We start from the raw sequence: 16,753 nt of genomic DNA, 5'->3' as shown, positions 1-16,753 counted from the left end.
CTGCCGTCTATGGGATCGCACAGAGTTGGACATGACTGAAGCGACTTAGCAGTAGCAGCAGCAGCAACATCCATACATGACCACTTTGCTGAAACTCTTTGAGGAGTTCCAGTTTGGGAGGGTGGGGGCATAAGCAAACTGTCTCCTTGCACGGCCCCGAAATAAAACTTTCTCTATTTCAAACTGCATCGTTTGGGTTTGTTGGGACTCACTGTGTGTCAGGCACACAAACTCACTGTAGGTAATAAGATGTTAGATTTATTGAACATCTCATACTCAATTCCTGGTTAACTTAAGTTTGTTAATGATGTAGTTTCTGACGGAAGGATGCTAAAGATGTAAGGAAGGCTGTCCCTATAAGCCAGAGGTTGACCACACTTCAAAAATTCTCAAAATCAAGGCGAAAGGAAATATGAAGGTCATGCACATTACAAAGGTTGTGGCCAGTGATGCTTAGTGATGGAGCAGAAAGTGGCAGGTGCCACAGAAGAAGCTACACCCTGTATCATGGTGAGACTTCTGTCTTCTCCACTCACAAGGTGAAAGTCCCACCAAAAGCTTTTTCTACAAATACAGGCAGCACATCGCCCTGTTGATGAGCCTTACCCTAGAGCCTGCCTGCCTGCCTGCCTGCATCCAAGTTTGGCTTAATGTTTCTTCTGTGACTGCTGGCAAGTTACCTAACATCAGTGTCTTCGTCTTTTCATTTGTAATAATGGTACCCACCTTGTATAGTTGTAAGGATTAAATGAGTTATGTCTAGCTAGCACACAGTAAATGATTGCTAAGTTATTTTTAATCAACTCAGATTTTCTCAGCAGCACAGCCCAGAAACCCTGGGAGTAATGTTTGCACATCTCTCAATATCACCTAACATGTAACTCTGCAAAAGCTCTTCTATGCTTCTTCTCTTTCCACCCTCATAAATACTTTTACAGTGGCTGGTTACTATTAGTCAGCTTCTGGCTCTTGTCTACCATTCCTCCTTCACTCTCATACACGACTTACTCTTCGAAGACAAAGGTGATGGTATCACAGGTGTTCACAGTGTGTCAAATAATGCTCATTAAATGTGTGTAGCAATTATCCCACAGTAAATCTTCATATAAACAAAGGCTAGTGTGAATCATTTCCCTATCAAAAGAAAAAAGTACAAAATATGTTTGCTCTTTATTCATAGGCGAAAACGTTTGAGATCTTCATTGAGACACTCAGGACCCGTCAATATGCCGAAGTCCCTGTTCATCCTTTACTCAAACCACATCATCTATGCTCATACCCCAAGTTATCTCCACACCATTTTATTTACAACTGCTGACCTTCAATACAGCCTGAATTTCTTGTCTCTCTGTACTTTTGTTGGGGACTTTCCAGGTCGCCCAAGTGGTTAAGAACCTGCCTGCCAATGCAATGCAGGAGACATAAGAGACGTGGGTTTGATCCCTGAGTTGGGAAGATCCCCTGGAGAAGAAAATGGCAACCCACTCCAGTATTCTTGCCTGGAAAATCCTATGGACAGAGGAGCCTGGTGGGCTACAGTCCGTGGAGTTGCAAAGAGTCAGACATGACTGAAGTGACTTAGCACACACGTTTGAGGCTGCTCCAGTGCCTCCTCCTCTCCCCTCCTCACAACTTCCCTCCTCTATTATCTACCAAACAAATTATTTTTTACTGTTAATATTTTACTATTAATAATGAAGTGTCTGCAGGTTTATGTCCACTAAGACCCCCCACAAATTCAAGGAAATACTCCAGAAACTAAAGCAGAAGAGAAAAACATTGTAATTCATTTATGCTCAATGAGTCATGAGAATTAGGTATCAAAGCTCTGCACAGAGGCTTGTAACTATGTGTAGAATTGAATCAAATCACTTCTTCAATACTTCAGAGACTTTAAAACTTACCACTGTTGATGTTGTTATTCTGTTTGCTTTGAAATGGAAGTCTCCTGTTTTTCAAACAAGATTGTATGAAGAAAAATTCCATAAAAAGAAAAAGAAATAGAAAAACAAATGAGAAGATGTTGTTTTGAGGTCAAGGTGGGCATCCTTCCACACTGACCTTTTGTGTTAGTTGCTCAGTTGTGTCTGATTCTTCGAGATTCCATGGACTATAGTTCACCAGGCTCCTCTGTCCATGGGATTCTCTGGGCAGGAAAACTGGAGTGGGATGCCATTTCCTTCTCCAACTGACCTCTTGGTCTCTCTCAGTTTTGAAAGTGACCCTGAGACACAGCAAGGAATTTGATACTTCAGAAAACTACTAACCTAATCAAATTCCTTTTTCCCCCCAGGAATGAAGACCCATAAGCATCAAACATCTTTCAGCCAAGAAAATGTGGCAAGTATTTACTGAGTGCCAACCAATCATAAACCAGTTACCATATGATGTGTTGGGGAAAAAACCCCGACCCCCAGTTCAACGTTTATTCCACTAAAATATGGTGGGAATTAAGACATCTGTTTTGTTTTCAACTATAAATAGTTACTCATAGTTCAACTATGCATAGTTACTCAGTAATGCAGCAGACTGTTAAACGGTTAATCCAATTTAACTGATTAAACTTGAACTAGCAACTGCCTGCTAGTTAACTATTAATTATTAAATTTTAAAAAAATCAGTATTGTCCCATACATAACTATCTCCATTAAAAATGAAAAAGGAGGGGAAATTGGGAGACTGGGATTGACATGTACACATACCCAGTCGCTGCAGTCATGTTCTGCTCTTTGCAACCCTATGGACTGTAGCCCACTAGACTCCTCTGTCCACGGGATTTCCTCGGCAACAATACTGGAGTGGGGTTGCCATTTCCTATTCCAGGGGATCTTCCTAACCCAGGGATCGAACCAGCATCTCCCGCAATGGCAGGTGGATTCTTTACTGCTGATCCACTAGGGAAGCCCAGGACCAAGAATAAGCATCTCTAATAAGCATGGCAGGGTGATTCTGACATACATGGGCCACACTGAAGGAACTGGGGAGGGTGGGAGGGTGAAATAAACAGAGGTAAGGATGTGAGTATGGAATTTAGAGGCTGTAAAATGTAGCTGATTGGAGGTTCATTGGTGGGGAGCATTCCTGGGAGATGACTAAGGGAGCAAAACTGGGAAAAGGGGTGCTCTGGAAACAACTTTTCCTTTTTTTCTCACAAGTAAGGATGACAGATTTTTTTTAAAAAATGCAGTTGGGGGAGGTAGGAAGCTCAGAAGCCAGTAACTCTGGAAGAGAATATTCCCCCACTTGATTTCCTCATTTAAAAAAATGTTTTTATTAATTTTTTATTGAAGTATAGTCGATTGGCAATGCTTCATTAGTTTCATGTGTACAGCAAACTGAATCAGTTATACATGTACATGTCTCTATGCTTTTTAAGATTCTTTTCCCATATAGGTTATTACAGAGATAATAACCTATTACTCTCTTCGAAGAGAGTTCTCTGTGCTATGCAATAGGTTATTATTTATCTGTTTATATAGATAAATAATATATTTATCTTATTATTTATCTTTTATACAGGAATGCATGCATGCTCAGTCACGTCTGATTCTCTGTGACCCTTTGGATTATAGCTCTGCTGGGCTCCTCTGTCCATGGGATTCTCCAGGCAAGAATACTGGAGTGGGTTGCTGTGCCCTCCTCCTCTGTGGGATCTTCCCGACCCACAGATCCTACTGGTGTCTGCCTGTGTCTCCTGTATTGCAGGCGGATTCTTTATTAACTGAGCCACTTGGGAAGCCCTGAAACATACACACTACTGTATATAAAAGATGGCTCAGTGAGCAAAGAATCTGCCAGCAATGCAGGAGCTGCAGGAGATGTGGGTTCAATCCTCGGGCTGGGAAAATCCCCTGAAGGACGGCATGGCAACTCACTCCAGAATTGTTGTCTGGGAAATCAGAATCACCCTGCCACGCATAGTTGAGATGAGTATTCTTGGCCAGATACAACTGAGTGACTGAACTGAACTGAACTGATTCTTGGTCCTGGCTTTGCTGGTGGATCAGAGGTAAAGAATACACCTGCCATTTCGGGAGATGCTGGTTCGATCCCTGGGTTGGGAAGATCCCCTGGAATAGGAAATGGCAACCCCACTCCAGTACTGTTGCCTGGGAAATCCCATGGACAGAGGAGTCTGGTGGGCTACAGTCCATAGGGTCACAAAAGAGTCAGACACAATGAATCGACTAAATAACAACAATATTCTTGGTCCCACCTCAGCCCTCTTGAATCACTATCTCTGAGTACAGCATGAAAAGCTGAAAGTGCACTCAGGCGTGTCTGACTCTTTTCAAGGCCAGAATTCTGGAGCGGGTACCCTTTTCCTTCTCCAGGGGATCTTCCCAATCCAGGGATCGAACCCAGGTCTCCCGCATTGCAGGCGGCTTCTTTACCAGCTGAGACACAAGGGAAGCCCATGAAAAGCTGAAGTTCTATAAAATTCACGTGCACAATAAAGATTGTGAGTCACCAGATTCTGCCAACTTTCAAATACAGGCTAAGGTCTTCCTTCCTTAGAACTTCCCCTGACAAAGCTCATTTTCTGGGATTGTCATCCACAGTCCTGCCCACTGCCACCAAAAAACCTACACCCTGTAACCAATCTAGACACTAGGCATTTGGTACCAATTGCTATCCTCCATTGTATGAATACAATCATCTTCCACAAATGGAGAATAAGCCAACCAAGAGTATAAAGCATGTCTTGTAACTCTTAATGTCCTCAGACATTACACACTGACCACAATAAGTACGATGAAAGCATCTGCATACTTACAGTGGTCAGTGTATATAGATGTTTTCATTTGATTGATTGATTTCAGTTCAGTTTAGTTGCTCAGTCGTGTCCGACTCTTTGCGACTCCATGGACTGCAGCAGGCCAGGCTTCCCTGTCTTTTACCAACTCCCAAGCTTGCTCAAACCCATGTCCATTGAGATGATTGATTTACCTACCCAGAAATGCCAAGAATATAAGCAAATGAAGCAAATCTGTTAACTTTCTCAGACCACTGGTATAAAGGTTAGCAGCTGAGCTAAAAAAAGAGTCTAGCATAGAGAAGTTGCAAAATCACACATCTACAGAATCCAGGTTGGAAGCACAAGCAGAATGGAAGGAAAACAACAGGGAGTGCTGAGGACTGAGGTAAACAGAGGACACCTGATCAAACTGAAATGATCAGGAACTGATCCATACTCTGCTGATGGGCACTGGGACCCAGTGCTGCCAGATATACTGATGTTTTTCCTAAGGAAAACTAAAAATCCATATTTTTATATGAAATCTAGTCTTTAATATTGATCATATAGTTCACATGGCTTAAAAAAGAAAAAACTGTAAAAGCCAAACAAAATATATTCGAGGGACAGTTTTGGCTTGCTGGTAGCAATTTTTCCTCTAGAACCCAGGGAGGGCCCTAGCAGATTTACATTTATTCAAAGAGCAGGAAGCTAGAGGGGAAGGGCATGGAAACCCACTCCAGTATTCCTGGGTGGAGAATCCAATGGACAGAGGATCGTGGTGGGCTATAGTCCCTGAGGTCGCAGAGTCAGACACGACTGAGCAACTAAGCACAGCACACAGCACAGGAAGCTACAGATGAGAGTAAATCTTAAGTTATTCAGAAATACATAGGAAAAGACATGTGTTAGAGAATCTTTAGCCAAAAAATGAGGAAGACTCTCTTTCCCTTTTCAGGCCCAGAGAAGAAACAGGTCCTTTCAGAAGGCAGTCTGTGGAAGAATTCAGGATATGAAGAGACAACAGATGGAAGGTTTTTTGAGAAGTCTCCCTAAGCCTTACTTTAAAATAATATTGTCATATTCAGATATTACCCACTGTGATTTCTCAACCCTTAGTGGCTGAAGCCTCTCATTCCAAAGAGTTGTTTGTTTTCTAACCAAAATGGGATCATCTTATCCCTGCTATTGCAATGTGCAAGCTTATTTAACAAGATATGATGGGCATAACTTATTTAATGGCATGGGCCCATACCATATCTTTATTTAAAGATATGAGCATATCTTATTTAACAAGATACGATGGGCATTATTATAATGCCAGGATATTATTTGACTGGATAGGTGGCTCATAATTTAACCAATTCCTTACTGTGAGTATTTTAGTGCTAAGTTGCTTCAGTTCAGTTCAGTCGCTCAGTCGTGTCCGACTCTTTGCGACCCCATGAATCGCAGCACGGCAGGCCTCCCCGTCCATCACCAACTCCCAGAGTTCACCCAGACTCACATTCACTGAGTCAGTGATGCCACCCAGCCATCTCATCCTCTGTCGTCCCCTTCTCCTCCTGCCCCCAATCCCTCCCAGCATCAGAGTCTTTTCCAATGAGTCAACTCTTTGCATGAGGTGGCCAAAGTACTGGAGTTTCAGCTTTAGCATCATTCCCTCCAAAGAAATCCCAGGGCTGATCTCCTTCAGAATGGACTGGTTGGATCTCCTTGCAGTCCAAGGGACCCTCAAGAGTCTTCTCCAACACCACAGTTCAAAAGCATCAACTCTTCGGCGCTCAGCTTTCTTCACAACTCTATGGATCATAGCTTGCCAGGCTCCTCTGTCCATGGGATTCTCCAGGCAAGCATACTGGAGTGGGTAGCCATTTCATCCCATTGGGGTTTTCCCAACCCAGGGATGGAACTGGAGTCTCCGGCGTCTGCTGCACTGGCACGTGGGTTGTTTACAACTAGGGCGACCTGGAAAGTCCCATGAATATTTAAGTGGTTCCTAATTTTTCACTTGTGTTAAATAACACTGCTATAAACATCTTCAGATTGTGGCAAATCCAGGAAGGTGGATGAGGAAGAACAGATGGATCCATTCTTCTTTCTCCTTTTGTATAAACTATCAAGTTGGCTTAATTTTATGCAAAGCACCAGAAAGATTGTCATCCCTGACCCATTCCACACAGAATTCCTCATGGATTGTCATCCCTAACCCATACACCAGAATTTCACATGAGAAATATATATATATTGACCTGATACATATAACCTTGAGAACTTGATCAGTTATTTTAAAGTAAATCCTTCCTATATGGAATTACTGGGTCAGATAACAAGCATATATTTAAGGCTTTTGACATACACTGTGAAATTTCCCACCAGAAAAAAACTGTACCAGGTTCACTGACACCAGTGTACCCTGCATCGAAAATAACTTGGGTCATATTAATAGAAGTTAGCAACTGAGCAAGTATTCGTCCATTTCCATAAGAAAAGCACAATGGAAATTTCCTTTAGCTATCTCTCCCAGACATACTAAAGGAGAGACTTTATTGTGTTGTAATCATTCTATGGCAGTTACTTAATCTGAAGAAAGGCAGTGTAGTTTAAATGGATATATTCCAGGTTTGGCATCAATGGGCCTAAGTTCAAATCCAGACTCAGCCTGGAACCAGTTTCTAGCTGGGAGACCTGGGTCACATGAACATCTCTCAGCCTTAATTTCTACATGTAAAATGGAAATGATAAAACCTTTATCAGATGAAACGTTTAGCAAAAAGCCTAGCACATAGTAAGTTCTCAGCCAGCTATAGCTGTACAGTATATCTACACTTCACTCTATGTGTGTTAGTTGCACGGTTGTGTCTGACTCTTTGAGACCCCATGGACTATAGCCCGCTAGACTCCTCTGTCCATGGAATTCGCCAGGCAAGAATACTGGAATGGGTTGCCAGGCCTTCTTCCAGGAGATCTGCCTGATCCAGGGACTGAACCCAGTTTTCCCACATTGCAGGCAGACACCTTACCCTCTGAGGCACCAATTACAAAAATATAATTAACTCACTCTTTCATAGATTTTATTTAACATATTTGATTTTCACGAATATTTATTAGACATTTTACTTAAAAGGTAACAGTTTTATAAATTTATTTACTTCACTTTCACTTTTCACTTTCATGCACTGGAGAAGGAAATGGCAACCCACTCCAGTATTCTTGCCTGGAGAATCCCAGGGACAGAGGAGCCTAGTGGGTTGCCATCTATGGGGTCACACAGAGTCAGACACAACTGAAGCGACTTAGCAGCAGCAGCAGAAATAATACATTATTTAAATAAATGTACCTATTGTTTCTAATTTAAAATAAGAACAGTGAATTAAAACAAAAATATGTTCAACATTATTCTTCTTCTAAATAGAAGTATTGCAATTAAGGAACTTGTAGAGGAGTTATAAGCAACTTACACTCATTGCTTTATTTGCATATATGCTTATTGTAGAGTCATAATTAGTAAATTGAAACATATTTGAAACTCCATTATGTCTTTTTTCTATTTATTTGGCCATCTTCGTTTGCATACACTCCTCACTGCTACCCTGTCTCTCCTGCATTTATGGCAGCCTTTCATGTGCTGTAGGATAGTTCCATGATGTCTTTCATTTCCCAGAGACACACAGATTTCTTTTTTCTTTTTTGCACTTACCAATAAGATTCTCAAGTAAATGAAGCTTCATTGTTTTGTCAGCAGCAGCTTTGATGGACCATTTGGCTCACATAACCCTTAACTGACTTAGTGAGAAAAAATGTGCATTGACAGGGTGATTTTCAAGGCTAGAATGATTTCTTTTCAAGTGTACTAAACATAATGCCAACCCCATAGCAGCACTGGCAATAGAAAGTTCGAGGTTGGCCAATTTAACCCTCAGCACTTCTCAAACACATCCTAACTGAAGAAAACTTTGCAGACAGATAGAAGAATAACATACACAGACTGCGTATTTATACAGGTAACATAATGCATCCATATGATTTGGCAATGATTCTCTGAGTGCCCAGGTCATGGAAAGGACTCAAAAGTCACGGAGGATGTAACACAGAAACCAATGACAGAGTCAGAGGTTCTCCAACCCACTGTGTGACCTTGAGATTTTTACTGAACCTGAGTCTCAGTTTTCTCTTCTATAAAACGAAAATAAAAGGACCTTCTGAGAGGTATTAAGAGAATTAGATAGGATGATAATTAAAAAACGTGCCGAGCCTGGCACTTCAAAATTACTCAGTAAATATTAGCGATTACTAACCTTAATTAACCACTTCAGCTCAGTTCAGTCGCTCAGTTGTGTCCGACTCTTTGGGACCCCATGGACTACAGCACGCCAGGCCTCCCTGTCCATCACCAACTCCCGGAGTCCACCCAAACCCATGTGCATTGAGTCGGTGATGCCATCCAACCATCTCATCCTCTGTCATCGTCTTCTCCTCCTGCCTTCAATCTTTCCCAGCATCAGGGTCTTTTCAAATGAGTCAGCTCTTCGCATCAGGTGGCCAAAGTATTGGAGTTTCAGCTTTAGCATTAGTTCTTCCAATGAATATTCAGGACTGATTTCCTTTAGGATGGACTGGTCGTAACCAATAGCCACATTGCTTTGATCTCCTCCGTTTTCCATCGTTTTTCCAGTGCCCGCTTCCCCATATCTGCTCTGCCTATCCCCATAGCTTACATACTCCTGCCTTATTCAGCTTACAACTTCTCTCAACTATCTGCAAGCGTGATTCACCAAGATTCCAGTGGTTTTTACAAACTAAAACATAAAACCCGAGTTTCCTTCAGGCACTCTCTTTTTAAAGACATGACATTATCCATTACATTTTAATGCCACTATTTTTGTTTTACTAGTACGATAACAGTTTGCCTTTCCTGCCCCCAAGGTCTCCTAGTCCTCACTTAATCCACTTCACAGCTGACAAATCCTCACCATGATTAAATTTTCTGGACCTAAATCTTCAAGTCCTAAACCTTTCCTTGCCTCTGTTTGTTCCTTAAGGGAAAGGTCAGCAATGAAGTGATAAAATGCCTTAAGAACTTAATGCCTGTCATTGACTTTTAATTTTTGACCTGTTCTATCTTCTTCCTTCTGAATATTATAGAGCATTCCACTACTTTAGCTGCAAGGTCTTTTTCATGAAATGGGATTACAATCTGAAAAAGAAGTCTTAAGAGGATTACTTAATTGATGGCTTTTACTACTTCCCAGAAAAGTCATGAACTTTTCAAGTCAAAAGATGATTTTTCTAACATACTAGTTTAGTGTCTATAATCTGGCTGAAATATTTTTCCTTATTAGAGTTCCAAGGGGCTAAAATATTATTACAGTCTCTGGCAAGAGGTTGTTTGGGAGCTATATTGATTGGTTTGTTTCCTAAACATCTTGGCTCTGCAGTGCTACAAAGACTAAAAAATGTTTCCCTCCAGCAGCTGAGGCAAGATACCTAAAACAAGCAGGGAAGGAGTATGTTAATTGAAAAGATGGTGGTATTGTAAGAGCCGTCATTTCAAAATACAAATCCCACATGTTTGTTTTGCAAGAAAATTGGTGCTGGGATATCTGATGGCTGGAAGATTAAAGAAGAGAGCGTGATGGCCTCAACACGGGGGCCTAGAGCCTGGGGATGCCAGCTCCAGGCAGGGAGGAGACCCAGGGGACACCGACTCTTCTAGCTCCATCACTGCTCCTGCCCTTTAGTTCTGCTTGGGCAGAGGGCAAAGCCTGGCTGAACTGACATCACTGACAGTGATTTTAAATCTTTGGAAGGAGGAGCAATTTCTTCATTGTGGTATCTTGCAAGATTGATTTCACTGCAACACCTGAGACCCTGTATTGATAAATAACCACCTAAGGGCAATAATAGTTGCAGCACCAATAGGAGTTCAATGTCTATTTGGGCTGTTCAACCCTACTTGAGCATCACCACCAGGCTTCTCTTACAGGCTTCAGTCTCAGACAATCATTTAGAGGTTTCCCAAGTGACTGCATCCAATGTGGGGCTTTCCCCCTCTGCTCTGTGATAATGAACTCCAAGTTTCTTACATAAAAATATATATATGCGTGTGTATATATATATGTGTGTGTGTATATATATGTATATGTGTGTATATATATATGCCACACCTAGCTGGGAGGTCTACCAGGATTACAGTTGGTGATTTTACATAGTATAATCAAGCTGCTTCATTCCTTCCACTAAATTTACTGAACCTCTATCGCATCCCAAGCTTCAGGGTAATAACTGAGATACTGTAACAGAGAACAAACCTGAAATATATTTAACAGCCCTTTCTCAAAGCTCTGCCTCCCAGGCTTAACTTTTAAAGCTATAACACTTTCATTCATATCGAGATAAAAAGTTGCAGAACAGAGAATAACATTTGTCTTCCTGATGTTTACAGGATGTCCAAGAGAATAACATTTGTCTTCTTGTATATTTACCTGATCTATGGAGACAACTACAAGAACAAAAGGATTCTGCACCAAGAAGTTTGCAAAAACCAGCCATACCTCTTCCCCTTTTAGTACAGAAGCCTGAATCCGAATTTGGGTAAGATGGATCTTTGGGACACTAGTCTGTCATCTTCTCAGTCTGAGGGTTTTCTGGATAAAGTCATGATTCCTTGTCCAAACATCTCATCTCTTCACTGACTGACTGGCCTGTTGTGTGGCAAGCAATACGAGCTGAGACTCAGTAATAGAAAGTACTACAGAGCTCCCTATCCTCCCAAACTAAATACTGTCCCTGGGACAGTGAATACTGTCTCAAATGAGAGAGAACCTTGAATCAAATACTTAAAACAACTGAATCTGAAGTGATAAATGAGAGGTATCTGAAGAAAGGTACCTGGAGGAACTGATATTCAAACAGGATCCAAGGGATTAACATGAGTGAACCAGATAAGAGAACATAAGAGCTTTCCAGGGAAAGAGACAGAGTGTCAAAAAGCTGTATAGAAAGAGAGCACACAGACACAGTATTTATTAGGGACTGAAAGCAGGCCAGAAAGGTGAAGAGTCAAGGGTGAGTGGGAGCACCGTGCAAACGGATGCCAGAGCCCCGGGCAGGGAACAGAGTAGGCAGAGCTTTGTGGGCCTAAGAAGTCTGTCTTATCCTGAAATCAATGGGATAGCTGATCAAGGATTTTAAACAATGGGATGACACAATCTGATTTGCATTCTAAAATAGTAACTCAGGCTGCAATTTGGAAATCGACTGGAGAGGAGGCCAGATTAGATAGAAGACAGCCAATAAGGGACTATTATAAAATCCTGGGCAAGAGGCCACTGTCACCTGGAACAGTGGGGGAGAGGCAATGGTGGAAAATAAGGAAGAGAGATGGGAAAGACAAATATCTTCTCAAACATTCAAATGACCTTCAGCTCTATCCAATAACAACTTCTCAAGAATAATATATTTGAAAACTGGTTTAATAATAGCAAAACAAACTAAAATAAAATACAGTAATTCCCTTATATACAAACCTTCAAGTTGCAAACTTTCAAAGATGTGAATGTGTGTTTCATCAATGTCAGGCATCAGTGAAATTGCAGTTTGCCTTCTGTCTCCTATTTTGACTATCCATCAGCTCTACCATCTCCTACCTCTTCTCCCTCCTCCGGTCAGTAACTCTTCTTGCCTGTTCACTCGATGCCAGCCCCCATATGCCTTGGACTGTACTACTGCACTTTTCAAGGTACTGTACTATAAGACTAAAAATGCTTTTATTTTTGTATTTTTATGTATTATTTGGGTGAAAGTATTATAAATCTATTATAGTACTGTACTATATAATAGATTGTTAGTTTAGGTACCTAGGCTAACTTTGTTGGATTTAAAAAATATTGGATTTATGAATGCATCCTTGAAACAAAACTCATTCATATGTAGGGGACTTATTATAACAACTACATGTCCAGCACCAAAACTGTGGCTTAACTTTAAAACTGTATGATCGTGTTCGTCTAAAAACTAGAATGAAACCCTAAGTGATCTCGGGCATGCCACATCCCATACAACGTGGGTCATTGTTAACACCCACTCCCTTTCCTCCTCCCAGTATTGCGGCCTTCACAGGACTGATCCTGGGTCCTTCCAGCACAGGCAGCATCTCCTTCCAAAAGAATGAAGCTGCAGTCATGTTGTTGCAAAAGCTCTGGAAGAACAACTCTCTCTCCTATTGTTAATTCAGCTTGTTTTCACTTCCCATCTGCCATGCTACGTGCCAGGCCCTATCTAGATACTGCCCTCAGAAGCTTTCTGGTGTGCAGAAAGCATGTGAACAAATCACTGCTATTCAGTAGTGCAGTGACAGAGATATACACAAATTTGGGCAGGGCAGAGGAGGGGGAGAGCAGATTTTTAGTTGACATGGCAGGCAACAGAGATTTTGGAGAGGAAACTGGGATGCTTTAGCTGGATCTTGAAAGGTAAAGAAGAATTATCAGACAATGAAAGAAAGAGTATACTGGGCAGAGGGAATAGAAAAGCACAACTTTTGAGGGGAAATGCAAGTTACGTGGTAATCACAGAGTACAGCTGATTCTTGAATGTAGGGGGAAGGGTGGTTAGGGAGCCCAATCGTCTGCACGGTCAAAAAAGTTCTCATGTTAATTTATAGTCAGCCCTTCTTATACATGGTTCCTCTGTAGTCACGGTTCTGAATCTGAGTTTCAACCCACAGGAGATGAAGTAGTACTTTAGTATTTACTATTGAAAAAAATCGGCATATAAGTGGTCCCGTGCACTTCAAACCCGTGTTGTTTGAGAATCAATTGTATAAAGTAATAAGCAGCAGGGGAAAGAAGGTGGATGGCTATTACTAAACTGATACCATCGTATATTCTCCGAGAGTTCAGATATTGAAGGCCTGTGTGCCACTGAATGAAGTCTGACCTTTGTCTATAGGTGGTAATCAGGCAGGATTAACTTGTCTAAGACTGAGTGCCTGCAGTCTAAAAAAGGAAGTGGCCTCTGGTAAAAGCACCATCGAGGCCAGCAGTGGTCTGTCACTGAAGGCCCTCAATCCAGGCCAACAGCAAGGCAGGATCCCAGCCCTCCCATCATGCCAGGCAAGAGGGCAACTCTTACCCATCCCTGAGCCAATTGACAAATCCCTTTTCTGGCAAGCTATGTCGTTCACCCATGGGTGCAAGGCGTGTCCTCTGGCTGCCAGTGATGACTACAGAGGGCTCTCCATCAGCCACAAACTCTGAGATGATAAACCAAGACAAAGCCAAGCTCTGCTGTCAGTTCAGTTCAGTTCAGTTCAGTTCAGTCGCTCAGTCGTGTCTGACTCTTTGCGACCCCATGAACTGCAGTACGCCAGGCCTCCCTGTCCATCACCATCTCCCGGAGTTCCCTCAGACTCACATCCATCAAGTCGGAGATGCCATCCAGCCATTTAATCCTTTGTCATCCTCTTTTCCTCCTGCCCCCAATCCCTCCCAGCATCAGAGTCTTTTCCAATGAGTCAACTCTTCGCATCTGTATCTTAGTACAAAAATACCACAGTTTTTTGATCACATGAGGGGAAGAGTTAGCACTCCTAATTAGATGATTAATACGCCAGCCTAGCTTAAGGGTCCCTCTCCTGGAGTCTTGAACATCTAGAATCTCATCATTTTTAATCATGCAAAGGCAACAGAGTATCTGCCAGCTGCTACTTGTCCTTCTCCATGAGTTTCCTGCACTGACCCTGCTCCAGAAGGCTTGGCGAGTGTTCAGTCTGGCCACTTGCTTTTGTTTGCTTGCATGGCAAGCAGAGAGGAGCAGCCTAACCATTTACATTTTGTAACGACAGCCATTGGCATTAGGGTGCAGGGCATTGCAGGGAGGCAAGTTCGTTAACAGTGAAACTTGTCAGAAAGTTCTCAAATGAACCTATGTAACAGATGACAAACCCTGACCTGCTGCAGTGGCAGAGAGGTCTTGAAAGAGGGGGTGGAATCAAGAGATATTTACAAAAGGAAACAGCACTGGAAAAGTGGTTGGTACAGAGGATGGACTCAAACGTAAGTACAACTCAGGTGATTGAGTGGGTTATGGTATCATTTCCTGCAGCAGGGAATAAAGAGAAGCTGATGGGGAGGGAGAGAGTTAAATTTTGAACATGTGGAAGGTAAGGAGTCTCTGGGACACTGAAGACAGGACCCAAATAAGGGGAGAGAAAGGGTCTCTTTTCACTCACCACCACCTCCCCAGGAGTGCGTCCAGTCCCTAGTACACAACAGAAGTTGCTTAATAAATGCCTGATGAATGAACGTGTCAAGTCTCTATTTTATGCAGAATTACCTAAATTTTAGGAAAGCATAGTTTTGCTGGCACAGCGCATATTCATTTTGGTGGCAAGTTCAATACACGTGAAAGGGAATTTCTGGGGCAGCAAAGCCTTATTTTAAAATGTAACTCAACTCTGATTATATGTTGTTGATTTTCGATTTGTACTAAATTTTATGGATCACATAGAAGTACTATAGCTTTTATATAATCAACAAGGACCTACTGGAAAGCACAGGAAACTATACTCAGTTCTTTGTAATAAGGGAAAAGAATATGAAAAAAAATACATACATATATAGATGTATATACACATACAACTGTGCTGTATACCCATAACTAACATGATATTGTAAATCAGCCATACTTCTTTAAAAAAATGACACTTGAACAGGACTAATAGATATTTGTAAATAAATAAGTAAATACAAATAAAATTAAGATTGCTGCTGCTGCTGCTGCTAAGTCGCTTCAGGTGTGTCCAACTCTGTGCGACCCCATAGACGGCAGCCCACGAGGCTCCCCCATCCAGGGGATTCTCCAGGCAAGAACACTGAAGTGGGTTGCCATTTCCTTCTCCAGTGCATGAAAGTGAAAAGTGAAAGGGAAGTCGCTCAGTCATGTCTGACCCTCAGTGACCCCATGGACCGCAGCCTTCCAGGCTCCCCCATCCATGGGATTTTCCAGGCAAGGGTACTGGAGTAGGATGCCATTGCCTTCTCCGAAAATTAAGATTAAGGCTTATTTTACTGGAAAAGAAATACTATACTTTTCCCTGGAGTCCATACATATCACTGGCCTTCAGGTTTGAAGAACTCCAACAATCTCCATCTCATCTGGAAGCACCTGCCAACTGCAGTTACGTCATTTCTTAATGACCTTGTGTGTAACAGTCAACATCTATGTCAGACTTTAACAAGAAAAAAAACAATTTGGAAATGTATACGTTTTATGGTTCCAGAATAACAATACTTTGTGAATGTGCTATCATCTGAATAGTAGATAAGACCCCAAATTGTATTGGATCGGCCTAAAGGTTCATTCGGGTTTTTCTGTAAGATGGTACGGAAAAACCCAAATGAAACTTCTGGCCAACTCATCAGAGTAGACCGAACCCTAAGAAGAGCAAAATTTAAGCAAAATTGTCATATACTTATAAGGAGCTGCTAGCCAGTGCATTAACAGCAGATCGCCCAGAGTAAAAATTCTCGAATTAATTTAATTTGCTATTGTCATTTTGCTCAGCACCTTTTTATTTTCCTTAGCAAAGAGTTAAAAGTCTGAGTCTCAGCAGACAGGAAAAATAAAATGTAGCAGAAAAATTTTATGTGTAATAGTTTTCAGAGTATAAAATATTGGTTATCCTCAGAAAGCACTTCTATTTCCATTACAGTCAGCAAATCTTGATCCACACCCTATCCATCCTAAATTTCACCACACTTAGCCTGTCACCTATCCCGCCAGACTCCTCTGTCCATGGAATTCTCCACGCAAGAATATTGGAGTGGGGAACCATTTCCTTTTCCAAGGGGTTTTCCCCACCCAGGAATCGAACTCAGGTCTCCTGCATTGGAGGTGGATTCTTTACTCTCTGAGTCACCAGGGACGTCCCATATTTTTTCAGACAAACTGCTAATACATTGCCTTGGTTAACAATTTGCCCAGATTCTCTCCTTCACTGAGCATCTGTGT

At 41.8% G+C, this 16,753-nt stretch overlaps 1 protein-coding gene across 2 annotated transcripts in view; it reads right to left on the bottom strand.

Moving 5' to 3' along the window:
• ST8SIA1 (ST8 alpha-N-acetyl-neuraminide alpha-2,8-sialyltransferase 1) overlaps positions 1–16,753 on the bottom strand; it is a 187,353-nt gene that overhangs the window by 89,475 nt on the left and 81,125 nt on the right. The gene's annotated exons all lie outside the window — the stretch shown is intronic.

The sequence above is a fragment of the Ovis canadensis genome, chromosome 3 (assembly GCF_042477335.2).
Source record: "Ovis canadensis isolate MfBH-ARS-UI-01 breed Bighorn chromosome 3, ARS-UI_OviCan_v2, whole genome shotgun sequence".
Classification (NCBI taxonomy): domain Eukaryota; kingdom Metazoa; phylum Chordata; class Mammalia; order Artiodactyla; family Bovidae; genus Ovis; species Ovis canadensis.
This window is presented reverse-complemented; position numbering and strand designations above follow the sequence as displayed.